Source organism: Prorops nasuta, unplaced genomic scaffold (genome assembly GCF_024137725.1).
Source record: "Prorops nasuta isolate Cenicafe-Biocafe unplaced genomic scaffold, Cenicafe_Pnas_1.2 PNAS00024, whole genome shotgun sequence".
NCBI lineage: Eukaryota > Metazoa > Arthropoda > Insecta > Hymenoptera > Bethylidae > Prorops > Prorops nasuta.
The window spans coordinates 1,360,040-1,374,724 of record NW_027116821.1 but is presented as its reverse complement, the minus strand read 5'-3'; the positions used below and the strand labels follow the sequence as shown (position 1 = coordinate 1,374,724).

At 31.5% G+C, this 14,685-nt stretch overlaps 1 long non-coding RNA gene and 1 pseudogene across 1 annotated transcript; both read left to right on the top strand.

Moving 5' to 3' along the window:
• The first annotated feature begins 847 nt into the window (after nucleotides 1-847).
• LOC136781899 (uncharacterized) lies at nucleotides 848-1,453 on the top strand. Its single transcript, XR_010824030.1, has 3 exons — nucleotides 848-908; nucleotides 1,093-1,134; nucleotides 1,328-1,453. It is a non-coding gene; the product is annotated as an uncharacterized lncRNA (long non-coding RNA).
• Nucleotides 1,454-9,279: 7,826 nt separating this feature from the next.
• Nucleotides 9,280-10,744, top strand: LOC136781797 (putative nuclease HARBI1; annotated as a pseudogene).
• Nucleotides 10,745-14,685: the final 3,941 nt, after the last annotated feature.

Sequence of the window (14,685 nt, the reverse complement as noted above, 5' to 3'; positions counted from 1 at the left end):
AATAAATATGCTGAAAAAATCATGTATAAAGGCATTGGCCTGCAAATATAAATGACATCGAATATTGGTAGATTTTCGGCAAAGCGAAACGGAAAGATTTTGCCTCGACTCTTCTGCTAGAAGCTAACAGCGAGAAAGACAGAGAGGTCCGAGAAAATATCTCCGCTCTCTCTTTATTCCGCTTTCTGGCAACAATGCATATATGTTTTACCCTATTCTAAGCTTAACGCTCGTGCTTCGTGGTCTCTTCCGATAGATGGCGTTAGGGGTTAGATGGACCTGAGACACGCGTTTGCCAACACCAGCGCCGCCTACCGGTAGGGATTGCCTCGGGACCTCGCATGAGCAATCTCCCGTTTCATCTCTGCTTTTACCTGCTGGCTCAACCATATTTCTTTAAAATTGTAGGATTTAGCAGTTTGAGAGTAACAAAGTAATAAAGCACGTAATGAACAATGGATTACCAGAAACATACCGGACCATGAACCACAAAGTTCCGTGATATTAATTTTGTCTTCAGTCACGGGATTGTGGAGTCCAAAATATAACATATATATATGTTATTATGTGCTATATTTATCAACAATCATAGATGGCGGCCAGCCATTTTACCCCCATCCCTCGGCTTCACATTTATAGAACGAAACAAGCCATATGCTCCCTCCAGGTACTTCGTACCTCCATGGACTGCACAGGATGCTTACGTTCAGTGATCTGATGCGAGTTAGGGTTAGACCCAGTTTCAGAGCTGCAACTTTCGATAAAACTCTAGATGGATCCGAGTCTAGTGAGGAGGCTTCCGCGAGTGGATCTGATCGGATCCGGGTTAAAGGGGATTAAGGTAGGACGTACTCAGACGTGATCGAAATTCAAAACAGCATTGGTAAAATTTCAATAAGCAAATAAAGGTAAACTTAGTTAAACTTTTATTATTAACATTTTATCACGTAGTTTTTTAATTTCATCAGGTAAAAATAAAAAATTAAGAAGAATTAAATTATATTTAAAATGATAACCTTAATCTTATTTTTATTGTATTTAAATGGCAATAAATTTTCTGTATATTTGCAATTAATTACTAAATTTTTTCAGAAATAAAGATGGATCAATACTACGCTCACAATAGATATGTAGGTATGTAAAGTTTAAATGTAGTACAGAATACTAAAATAGTAAAGTATTCAGTTTTATTAATTATACTTTAATTTCCTGCACAACCCAAAACATTGGAGTGAAAAAAGTGTATTTGCATTAATTATTAAATCTTAATTTCATTAGACTTTATTAAAAGGAAATATTTTAATTAATACTTTCTTTTTTTTGACAGATCTGAATAAATATTCCTGGACAATTGGAAGCACAAAATTGTTGTTGGAACATATAAGGAAAAATAAAAATATAATACAAAATAAAAATATTGGTCAAAAAAAATTATGGGAGGTAATTGCTGCAGAATTAGGTAAAAAAGGATATTTAGTTAATGGCAAGCAGAGTTCAAATAAATGGAATTCCTTTAACTTGTTGGTAAAACCTATTGCTATTAGTCACTTGTCCGTTTTTGACACTTCAATCACGTCGGAATACGTCCTACCTTAACCCCTTTAACCCAGACCCGATCAGATCCACACGCGGAAGCCTCCTCACCAAATCCGGGTTAATCTAGGGTTTTTTTCGAAAGTTGTATTACTGCGACTGTAATAAACCCTAACCCGGATCAGATCACTGAACGTAAACATCCACAAAGTACTGCCAGCGGAAATACGTCAGTAGCCATCTTAAATGCAGAACGTAATATATCAAAAATTATATATATTATATTCACAGCCTGTCACCGTGAACCGTCCGAAAGTATGTACTACACTTGGCAACCTTGCCTCGGGACCTCGCAATCTCTGTGGCTACTGACGTATTTCCGCTGGCAGTATACTTTGTGCAGTCTGCATTCCTTATATCAAAATTCACTTACTATAGAGCGTAGTACTATTCAAGATGGCGGACTTGGCAACCTTGCTCGGGACGCCGCTATGCCGTATAAAGCTCTCTCTCTCGCACTCACGCATTTAGAGCGAGATAAACTAACTACTATAGTTATCGCGTTCCATTCCCCTATCTCCGCCTAGCAGAATAGAGTATACAGTGAAGGATCCTGAAATGCGGTTCCTAAACGCATCAAGGGACGCCATTTCTGCCGGTCATTGTACAATGACCGCCACTAATGGCCTGCAAGATTTTTTTGATGCGTTTAGGAACTATACTTCCCCATGGATTTTTCCCCGCCTGGACTGAGTGACTGGAAAGAGTATAGGATGTGTATGATAGGCTATCCTTGTTTAAACAGAGATTAGGGGCCGTAGTACCCAAAAGCGGTAGAGGGTAAAGTGCCATAATATTTTCCTATAGCAAATTTAAGGAACTTTGGGTGAGTAGTTTATATTATGCAGCACATGCCCTCTACCGTCTCATCAACTATAAAATAATATGATATAGTAATGTTCATCCTTCCTTAAACATTTATGTACTGTATGAGGTTAATTTGGAGATTATGAAATCATATATTTTTTCTTTCAGTTACAAAATGTTGACTGTATAATAGTTTTGAAATGCAAACTATTCTTATTTTTTATTGAAATTAAATAAAACTTATTCAGAAAACATACAAACACATTTTGATTATGCATGTCTACACAATTTAGTGGATACATTGACGTGTTTAATATTATCCTTTACTAAGGAGCGAACTCATAAATAGGTAAAACTTGTATGCATGTTTAAACAAATATTTGTATTCCTTTTTTAGTGTTTCTTCGTCTTCAATAAAATAATTTTTTTTTCATAAATTACGTAATGCTTTACTATTATTTTTTATGATACCATATAATCGTTTACAAATTCCCCTTTTCATATTACACAATTTTAATATTTTCTACACTAAAGCTGAAGATATTTTTGATGAAGAATAATAGTTATAGCCTTTCTAAACACTCGCCTTTGAGAACCTTATAATTTCAGCATCACTTATCTACACCCAGATTTTAACAGTCTAATCTCACTAGTGTTATAGCTGTTACTTATTGTATTTTAAAGTTGCTTTTTATATTCCTCTTTTTTATAATATGAAAAGTAATTAATACACTTTATTTTAATAAATATTTACACAGACGTGCCAAATCTCATTTTCCTCATTTTTAAAAATGGTCGGAGACGATTCTTGTAGATCTTATTGTGTTGTAAACGAACCTGATTTTGAAATTACTCCAGTACATCAGATTTTTTTTTAATTTTTAGCTTAAATAGTACAAAATGGCTTTTTTCGCCATTTCCATTATTTTACTTCAGAGAACGAATTTTGTTTAAATTCCACAATTAAACCATATAGTATTATTCGTTAGCTTTAAAATCCATTTTCAAAACTTATTATACTAGCAGGATGCGATGCAATAGTGGTAATTTACAAAAAGAAAATTTGTTCTCTAAAATAAAAATCATAAACTGAGGAAAACAGCCGTTTTTCAGCCATTTAACTGATATTTCAAAACACCTGATGTGATAGAGAAATTTCAAAGCCATATTCATATTCAGTAAAAAAAATGGAAGAATTGCCCCTCCCCCCCCCCCCCTCCTTCCCGTCCATTCTTGAAACTGAGAAAATTGAATTTTCCAGGTCTGTGTTATTGTTGAAGATATAAAGTCGTAGCAAACTATACATATTACAATAATAGCATAGATACCACACATGCTACCATAGGAGTTGTTGAATTGTTCTCATCTTTTCACACCGTTCAGAAAATACTTGTAAAATTTCCTTTATGGCTGCTGGTAAAAATTCCTCCATTTCCTTATCTCATTCTTGTATGACAATTCCAAATATTTTCTTCTTTTATATATAAGTTGAACTTCCTGTAATCATTAAACACGGTATGAGGATCTTAATTGCAGCTTCGAAACTCGACATATAATAATAATATGAAAAATACATTAGAATATTACAAATAATATCAAATCAACAGACCTATTAAAGACACTATCTCAACTAGACCTAAGACTGTATGATGAAATTTTTCTAATTAAATAGTCAAGAGTACTTTCGATATGTAAAGTATTAGTGTTAATCAAGCATATAAACACAATATATAACATGCTATTGTTAGACAATATGTCAAAAATTACTAAGTTGATCTTTCACTCTTTGTCGAAGGGTATGGAAATTATTCTGTGGGAGATTTCCATTCTATGTAAACTTTAGATCAATAAAAAATTGAAGATGGCTTACAATAAATAAATGATTAAATCTGTAAAATAAACAAAATACATCCACAAAGCATACAAAAGATTTATTCTTGAATATGCACTTATTATATACAAAAGATATACTTATCTAAAAGTATTTTTGTTATATTCTTTGTGCATATGCCATATGGCATCAATATGTATAGTGAATGACAGGCCATTTCTCTTTGGTTTTCTTACAGAGATGGTTATTATACTTTTAATTCTTTTATGCCTCAAACTTTCTATATTACTTATTATAATCTTTTAATTTCAGCTGTAAGTATCAATGCACACACATTTACATGAAAACATTTTTGGATTACTTGTGTTCGTAAGTTTCTTCTACTCGCACGCATGCGCACAAAATACATTATAATATAGTCTACTCATCGAAAGCTCCATCCCTAGAAAGTAACTATAAAATTTTATGGCACTTTACCCTCTACCCCCAAAAGCGACATATCCTATAGCGTAGTACTATTTTGGGTACTACGCTATAGTCGCTGCTGATACTACTGGTCGACGGAAATACGTCAGAGGGTAGAGACTGTAGAGGGACCGCAATATAGATATTTCTAATTACTAATTTCAAAATACATAATGCATGGTCCGTGAGCCAAGACAAATGTTAGTATATACATACCACAAGTTATAAAGTAATATAAAGAAATAAAGTGACAGCTTTAATCTTACTGACAGCTGATGTACTGATGGTATAAGTGAATAAATAAAGTGACGAAATTTATAAAATGTACATAAAAATAATTTTTAAAAGTATATAAAGGACTGAACATTTTAGATAAGTATAACAATAAATTTTATAATATAAAATGTAAGATATAAATATTTTGTGGTACTTTGTGGGATTTTATTTCAGATTAAATTATAGTAATGTGTTTACTATGTCACTGTGCTGAGGATGGAGCTATGCAGATTTTCAAAATTAAAATAAAGGAATAGACTAAACATAATGTGGTTATTGTGTCATCGTTGAGATTCAAACTATGTTAATTGAGACGGATAATAAAATAAACGAGTGAAAAAACTGGGTAAATACAATAATAAATAAAGAAGCTGACAAATTAGATATATAATATAAAATGTAAGATATTTTATAGTACTTTCTGGGATTTTATTTCAGATTAAATTATAGTAATGTGTTTACTATGTCACTACTGAGGATGGAGCTATGTGGATTGAACATTAAAATGAAAGGAATAGATTCACCATATTATGGTTACTGTGTCATCGCTGAGGATCAAACTGTGTTAATTGAGATGAATATTAAAATAAACAAGTCAACACATTGGGTAAATACGATACAAATAAAGAAGCTGACAGATTACATTTGTAATTTCAAATGTAAGATTTTATATAGTACTTTTTGGGATTTTGTTTCAGATTAAATTATTGTAAAGTGTTTACTATGTTAATGCTGAGAATGGAGCTATGTGGATTGAACATTAAAACAAAAGGAATAGATTCACCATAATGTTGTTTCTGTGTCATCGCTGATGAGGATCAAACTGTGTTAATTGAGACAGACATTAAAATAAATGAGTCAGCATTTTGGGTAAATACAATAATAAATAAAGAAAATGACAGAATAGATATATAATATAAAATGTAAGATGTTTTATAGTACTTTGTGGGATTTTGTTTCAGATTAAATTATAGTAATGTACGTGTGTTTACTGTATCACTGCTGAGGATGAAGCTATGTGGATCGAACATTAAAAAAAAAGAATAGATTCACCATAATGTGGTTACTGTGTCATCGCTGAGGATCAAACTGTGATAATTGAGATGAATATTAAAATAAAGAAGCTGACAGATTAGATATATAATATAACATGTTAGATATTTTACAGTACTTTGTGGGATTTTATTTAAAGTTAATATATGTAAAATAAAATTTTTGTTTTCTTTTTACAATTGTATCTATATTAATTACTATATGTTGCAATCTCTTAAAATTAAGCCTCTGCTTTTATTAGCAAACTAATAGTTCCACACGGCAGTGATGCTAGAATCAAGCTTTTAGCAACAAAAATGAAGATAAGCGCTAGCCAGCAGGAGTATAGAAAATTTAAAGGGAAGCGGCACAAACACAACTATGCCTGGAGAGCATAGGTGTGATTTGGACTTCAGGCAACATTGGCTTTAGAAGAAGAGCGACTACCGCTAACCGTGACATTTTTACGTGTTATCCGTGTGAAGTGGTGCTGCGTTTACCTAAAAACTCAAAGCAAATAAAAATGCTTTTCCTAAATTGATTTGTAATATTGATAAAATGGTCAAATGTAGCCATTAATTAATTAGATTTGGTAATAAATACAGAAAATGCGTTTTATTATAACAAATGAGTTGAGGTAAAATAAACTCAATGTTTTTATATTAATCTGTTAACAAATGCATTTTTTTATTTATTATTGAGTCCAATAAATTAATGGTTATTAAAAAAAAAATTCCTTGTAATGAAAAAAAAAATGAAAAAATCTTAAACTTCACCAAGACTCGAACACGAGCCCACCGCATGACAAACGGCAACCTTACCGCCTGCGCTACAGCGCTCACTTGATGTACCAAGAGCAAAACAGCCTTTTAAAGACTGACTACAATTCTTTCACTAACTCGTCATAAACGATCAAGAATTAGCTGCAATAATAAATACATTTATCTCCACAGCATTATTGCACTAAATTTATTATGTTTTTAATTTGAAGCATACATTTTACATTAAGATACGATACTTTAAGGGTGTTCATGCAATACTCTAAATACAAAACTATTCATATGCTGGTTTATCATAGTTATTCGACACATATAACAAATATTATAATATTACTTAATTAATTTATGATAGTTGAGCATATGAATAGTTTTGTATATAGAGTACTGAATGGTTACCCTTAAATTATCATATCTTCATGCAAAATGTATGCTTCAAATTAAAAACAATAAATTTAGTACAATAATGCTATGTAGATAAATGTATTTATTATTACAGCTAATTCTTGATCATTTATGACGAATTAATAAAAGAATTGTAGTCAGTCTTTAAAAAGGCTGTTTTGCTCTTGGTACATCAAGTGAGCGCTGTAGCGCAGGCGGTAAGGTTGCCGTTTATCAAGCGGTGGGCTCGTGTTCGAGTCTTGGTGAAGATTAAAATTTTTTCATTTTTGTTTCATTACAAAGAATTTTTTTTTTAATAACCGTAAACTTATTGGACTCAATAATAAATAAAAAATGCATTTGTTAACAAATTAATATAAAAACATTGAGTTTATTTTACTTCAACTCATTTGTTATAATAAAACGCATTTTTTGTATTTATTACCAAATCTAATTAATTAATGGCTACATTTGACCATTTTATCAAAATTAAAAATCAATTTAGGAAAAGCATTTTTATTTTATTTATTCACTTATACCATAAGTACATCAGCTGTCAGATAGATCAAAGCTGTCACTACTCCTTATTTCTTTATTACACTTTATTTTTCCGTATAATAAACATTTGTCTTCGTTCACGCCGTTCACGGTGACAGGCTGTGAATATAATATATATAATTTTTGATATATTACGTTCTGCATTTAAGATGGCTACTGACGTATTTCCGCTGGCAGTATACTTTGTGCAGTCTGCATTCCTTATATCAAAATTCACTTACTATTGAGCGTAGTACTATTCAAGATGGCGGACTTGGCAACCTTGCCTCGCATGAGCAATCTCCCGTTTCATCTCTGGTACACTGTTCAAAACTGAATCATGTACAGGTATAGTTTCTGCTTCCCTATACTATCTTGTAGCAAAAATGCTTCTCGCAAAATTGATTCATGTCCATCTCAACTCCTCTATACTATCTTATAGCAAAAATTTAAAGACAACAGCGTCAACAGCAGACGAAACGCGACATCGACAAATATGAAGATGACGTTTTAGACGTATAGTAAAAGTATTATCCAGAAAGCATATTATTTATGTTGGAAACGTAGGGATGTCGAAAAATGGAATGGAAAATAATGCAAATATGGTGCATATATATAATATTATTTATCAAGTATAAAAAGGAAGAGATCGGATGTAATTTTCAGCCTATAAAGAGGAAAAAGCATCAGATAAGCATCGGGAGCAGTAAATCAAAAGAAAGATTAAAGAATATTTTGCTTTGTTAAATTAATCTTTCTTCTGACTTGCTGCTCCCGATACTTATCTGATGCTTTTTCCTCTTTATAGGCTGAAAATTGCATCCGATCTCTTCCCTTTTATACTTGATAAATAATATTATATATATGCACCATATTTGCATTATTTTCCATTCCATTTTTCGACATCCCTACATTTCCAACATAAATAATATGCTTTCTGGATAATACTTTTACTACGTCCAAAACGTCATCTTCATATTTGTCGATGTCGCGTTTCGTCTGCTGTTGTCATTAAATTTTTGCTATAAGATAGTATAGAGTAGTTGAGATGGACATGAATCAATTTTGCGAGAAGCATTTTTGCTACAAGATAGTATAGGGAAGCAGAAACTATACCTGTACATGATTCAATTTTGAACAGTGTACTACCGCAGTACCCAAAAGCGACATATCCTATAGCGTAGTACTATTTTGGGTACTACGCTATAGTCGCTGCTGATACTACTGGTCGGCGGAAATACGTCAGAGGGTAGAGACTGTAGAGGGACCGCAATATAGATATTTCTAATTACTAATTTCAAAATACATAATGCATGGTCCGTGAGCCAAGACAAATGTTAGTATTATTGGCCGTGTTTCAAAATTTACTGTAAGTGCTGCGAGTAACTGTGAGCGTGACGTCAAAAAGCTTACTTCGAAGACTGTTCCTTATTTCAGAAGTAACTTCTTGGGGCATTTGGATTATAAATTTTGGAACGCTATTTAGTCATACAAACCTTACAAAGCAGTTGCCATGGAAACCATGTATACAAATGATTCAAATTAAGTCCGACACTTCGACAAATTATCATTGTAAAAATGTGTGAAGAAGTCTCAGATATTGTAATAATTGCATGCTCTCTAATTTCGAATGAGCTTAACAGTGATTCCAGTGAAAGTGAAGAGTCGGACACTGAAATTTTATTAAATTATTTAAAAAACGAACGTGTTCCAAGAGCCCATTGTAAAAATTACATTGAAGAGGTTGTTTGGATGTACACCGACACTGATTTTAAAAGTTACTTTAGGTAATTGATGTTAGTGTGTTTTCTAACTTCATTATGATTGATTGAATTATGTAAAAATTTTATTGTTTTTTTTTAGACTAAGCCGCCATACATTCAGATTTTTGATGGAATTACTAACAAACAGTTTAACAAACGAAATAGGAAAATGTGGACGACCAACAATTTCTGCAGAAAAAACATTATTAATAGCAGTTTGGCTGTTAGCTACTCCTAACTCATTCAGGTAAATACTTGATAACTTTGTATGTAAATTAATTCTTAAACAAATTTTTACAATTCTTATACATTAATCAGAAGAATTTTATTATCAATGTTAATTTGTTTGTGCACAATATATATGTTTGAATAATGTTACTTGACAATTTAATCAAAACTAAAATCTGCATATAGATGTGTAGCTGATAGATTCGGAGTTGGAAAAGGCACTGCGTGGAGATGTGTACGTAAAGTGGTAAATGCTTTGTATTCACATGTACACAGTTTTATAACTTGGCCCACTTCAGAAGAAGCTAAACAAACATCAGATTATGTGTTTTCAAAATATGGATTTCCAAACACTATAGGGGCCATAGATGGTACCCACATAAAGATTGCAGCCCCAAAAACTAACCCAGAGTCTTATATTAATAGAAAAGGATACACATCAATACAACTGCAGGTAACTTACTTTATTAACTATTTTTATTTAGGTTTCAATTCAAGAAAACTAATTTTTATTCATTTTCATGTAGGTAATATGCAATCATGAACTGAAATTTATTCACTGCTATTCTGGACAAGTAGGCTCTGTACATGACATGAGAGTGTTCCGACTATCACAGATTCCAAACATGTGTTGTCCTGATAAATTCCCTGGTGATACACACCTAATCGGAGATGCAGCATATGCAATCCAGAAATATTTAATGGTACCCTTTAAGGACAATGGCCATTTAAGTGAGGAACAAGTCCATTTTAACAAATGTTTGTCAAGAGCACGAATGATGATAGAGAGATCAATTGGATTGTTAAAAGGGAGGTTTAGAAGTATTTTAGATACCCTGCCAATGAAAAGAACAGACTTAGTTCCAAAATACATCATGGCCTGCTGCATATTGCACAATATATGCCTTTTAAAAAATGACACGTTAGAAGAAAACATTATAGTTATTAATGAACAAGCCGAACAGACAGAAGGTGTAAATACAACAGAACGCAGTCAAGAAGGTATACAAAAAAGAAATGCTATTATGTACTATTTACGAAATAATGTTTAATACTCATAAATTGACATGTTATTATTGTAATTAAACAACAGAATAAACTGATACTATTGCACTTTAACATAGCAATATATTTTATTTTTTACATATATATCACAAGCATAATTATCTTATTTAATCAAATAGATATATAAATGTACTTCATAAAACTATGGTGTACAACTAAACAACAGTCTTTTAAATTACTTTTTTTGTTAATTAACAAATAATAATTAAGCTTTAGCTTATAATTATAGTATCACAGTAACTTAAAAAATACGATTTGTAACATTTTGAATATCCAATTTTCGTATAAAACCGAATTATTTAAATGCAAAGATTAATCCTACATTTCAAAGAATGTAAACGTAAATATCATATAAAAATGTATGTCCATCTTGCAAAGACAACATTCTTAAACAAATTTTAGTAAAAAATGAAGCTTGTAATCTGCTATTTCTAATATTTAGTAAACATTTGAGTGATCAAAATCACAATAAATAATTGACAGAATCCTGCATGACTATTTTTTATATAAGAATGTTAGAAAATATTAAATTATCTGAAAACCAATTGTAACAGTCTTTTTTATATACTGGAAATTATACTTTTTCTATTAGCTTCAAACTATGATTATTTTGTAAACCAATGAGAAATGCTAGATAATTTTTGTGTTTATTACAAAGAGCTGCTCAATTTTATCACACTAGAAATTTTTAAAGCAATTTTACTTTGTTAGTAAAGAAGCCATAATATTTTCAAGTCTAGTCAAGCAAGCTATTTTTTCGTTGTGCCTTCTTTCTGCATTTTTTTCTCTTTCTTCTTTTATTTTTAAATTTTCCTTTAAATAATCCTCCACTAAACTGTTCCTTTTTTGTTTTTTTGTTGCTATATAGAAAAAGAACTTCATGAATAAGTTATAAAATGGAATTTTTTAGAGATGTCATTTAATTTTAGGGTTTAAAAATGTATATCATTTCCTGATGCTCTACGGAGTGGTCAAAATTAACAATAAAAAGTGTACCAGGTTCTTTCGCCATTTGATCTTCCATGCTTCTCTTTTCCTCAGTGGGATAATCAGAGCTGGCTGTAGCTAAAGGCTTCATCCACGGCTTTTCACAGAAAAGTTCATGCATAAGCTAAAAGTTATAATTTAATAAGAAATACTGTAATTAAGTTATTAGTGTATAAATTCCACTATTGAAAGTATTAAAATACAAAACTTACATCGTAGTATTCCCACTTTCTTCTATTATTCCCAGATTTCTTGTTATGCTCCACTACTGACTTATATGTCCGTTTAAGAGCTTGGAATTTAATATTACATTTATTTGCTGGAATATTGTATCCTGTTTCCTCCAGTTTCTTAGAAATCTTTTTCCAGCAATCCTTTATCGGTATACCAGACGTGAACTCTTTTTCAAGTTTTTTATATAACTCTATTAATAAGAGTATTTCTTCTCTCTTCCACAGGTACTGATCTGCAAATCATAATATCCATTATAGCAACAATTATGTTGATAAATACAATAACAGTTTATACTAGTTACTGCTAATATTTGAAAGGTCATGTTCATTCTGTTCTATCGGGTTATGTGGTTCTTCACTGGGCGATGGGTCATCTACCTCTTCTTCACTAACTGTTATCAAATTACAGTATATTTTAAATTTATTCATATTGATGATGCAAAACTATATTATTTGCAGTTCATACTTTACCTGTTGTTAGTTGTGACAGTAAAACGGTATTGTTTCTGACCGGTATGTTATTATCCAAAGAAGTTTTTGTTTTTTGTAATAACTTTTGTGCGAAGTTACTATCTGTAAATTATAAACAAAAATTATTGCACTAAAAATATGTCAAAATAAAGTAAAACATCGATTCTGAATGTATAGCAATGTAATGAAATATCCAAATCGGTTTTAAAATGTTATGATTTCAAAATATTTCTTATTGATTTACCTGTTCGTGCTTTAATTGCATCTTCTGGTGAAACTAGTACTCTGTATTGCAAGTTTGACTCACTTTCAATTAAAATTAGCTCTTCTGTCCGATTCTGTAAAAGAACATTAGAGAAGGCCATTGTGGTTTTGCCGCGCTTTTCCATCGATTCTCCCACGTGGTATAATGAATGCCTCACTGTACTGCTTCACCTTGTAAGCCGCAGCAGTTACAGTGAGTTAGAATCAGGAAGTGACGACAGATTTAATGACGTCACTAGTTCAAAGCAGTACTATCGCAGTGCGTTTCAGCAAAATTAGGAACGCTGCTGAAGCACTCACAGTACTTGCAGTAAATTTTGAAACACAGCCATTGTATCGTACATACAATATACATACCGCAAGTTATAAAGTAATATAAAGAAATAAAGTGACAGTTTTAATCTTACTGACAGCTGATATACTGATGGTATAAGTGAATAAATAAAGTGACGAAATTTGTAAAATGTACATAAAAATAATTTTTAAAAGTATATAAAGGACTGAACATTTTAGATAAGTATAACAATAAATTTTATAATATAAAATGTAAGATATAAATATTTTGTGGTACTTTGTGGGATTTTATTTCAGATTAAATTATAGTAATGTGTTTACTATGTCACTGTGCTGAGGATGGAGCTATGCGGATTTTCAAAATTAAAATAAAGGAATAGACTAAACATAATGTGGTTATTGTGTCATCGTTGAGATTCAAACTATGTTAATTGAGACGGATAATAAAATAAATGAGTGAAAAAACTGGGTAAATACAATAATAAATAAAGAAGCTGACAAATTAGATATATAATATAAAATGTAAGATATTTTATAGTACTTTCTGGGATTTTATTTCAGATTAAATTATAGTAATGTGTTTACTATGTCACTACTGAGGATGGAGCTATGTGGATTGAACATTAAAATGAAAGGAATAGATTCACCATATTATGGTTACTGTGTCATCACTGAGGATCAAACTGTGTTAATTGAGATGAATATTAAAATAAACAAGTCAACACATTGGGTAAATACGATACAAATAAACCCAGATAACATTTTGTGTGCAGATTGGCAGCAGATTGCTAACAAAAGTGCTCAAATGTTGTTGTCAGATTGCCATCAAGTATAGAAACATTTGACTTGGTATTTGCCGTCAGAACCAGCACATACTAGTCTTCTAGCAGAATGGCGCCAAAAACAAAACGGAATCTGTATACATAACCTGAGCGCAGATTTATAGCAGATTTGCGACAGAGTCTGCAGTACAGGCTCTGACAGCAGATTCAAAACAAAAACAAAGCAGGATTTGTTACTCTATGTACGCTCTTTAAAATGTTACCCAATAAAACCAAAAATGTTGAATCAACGTAATTTCTTAACGCGTTATCTATAGTTGAAACAACGTGCCCTATGTCGCCAAAATCCACGTTTCTATCAACGGTTGATTTAACGTTTACACAACGGTTAATTTAACGTTTCTGTCCGCTTGAAAAAATTTTAGGATGAATAAATTGAATCGCGTGAATAATTTAACACTTAAATTTGCATTAAAATCACAAAATATTATAAGTTATCATTATACAATCAATTTTTACTAAAAAAAAAAAAGAAAAAATATTAGGAGATGGCTGGACGCGAACCTGCGTGCAGCAGGTTTTTCCTCCTACACGTAATCTATATGAATTAATTGTCTTTATATTGATTTCTATCAATCATCGAATCTTACACACTATAATAATCTGCATCCTAGAAGCACAGCGGACGATCCTTCGAGTCTCCTTTCTCCTGGAATTGGCTACAAATCGTAAAATAGCTGAAAGAATTTCTAACATGGCGCGCACCTTAACCACTAAGCTACGTTAGCATATGATATATCGTTACAATTTTGATGAATATGCAACTGTTATTGAAAATCACCTTACATTATTTTTTATTTCGAATTAAATCCTAAAAATCTTTGTTGTTAAATATTT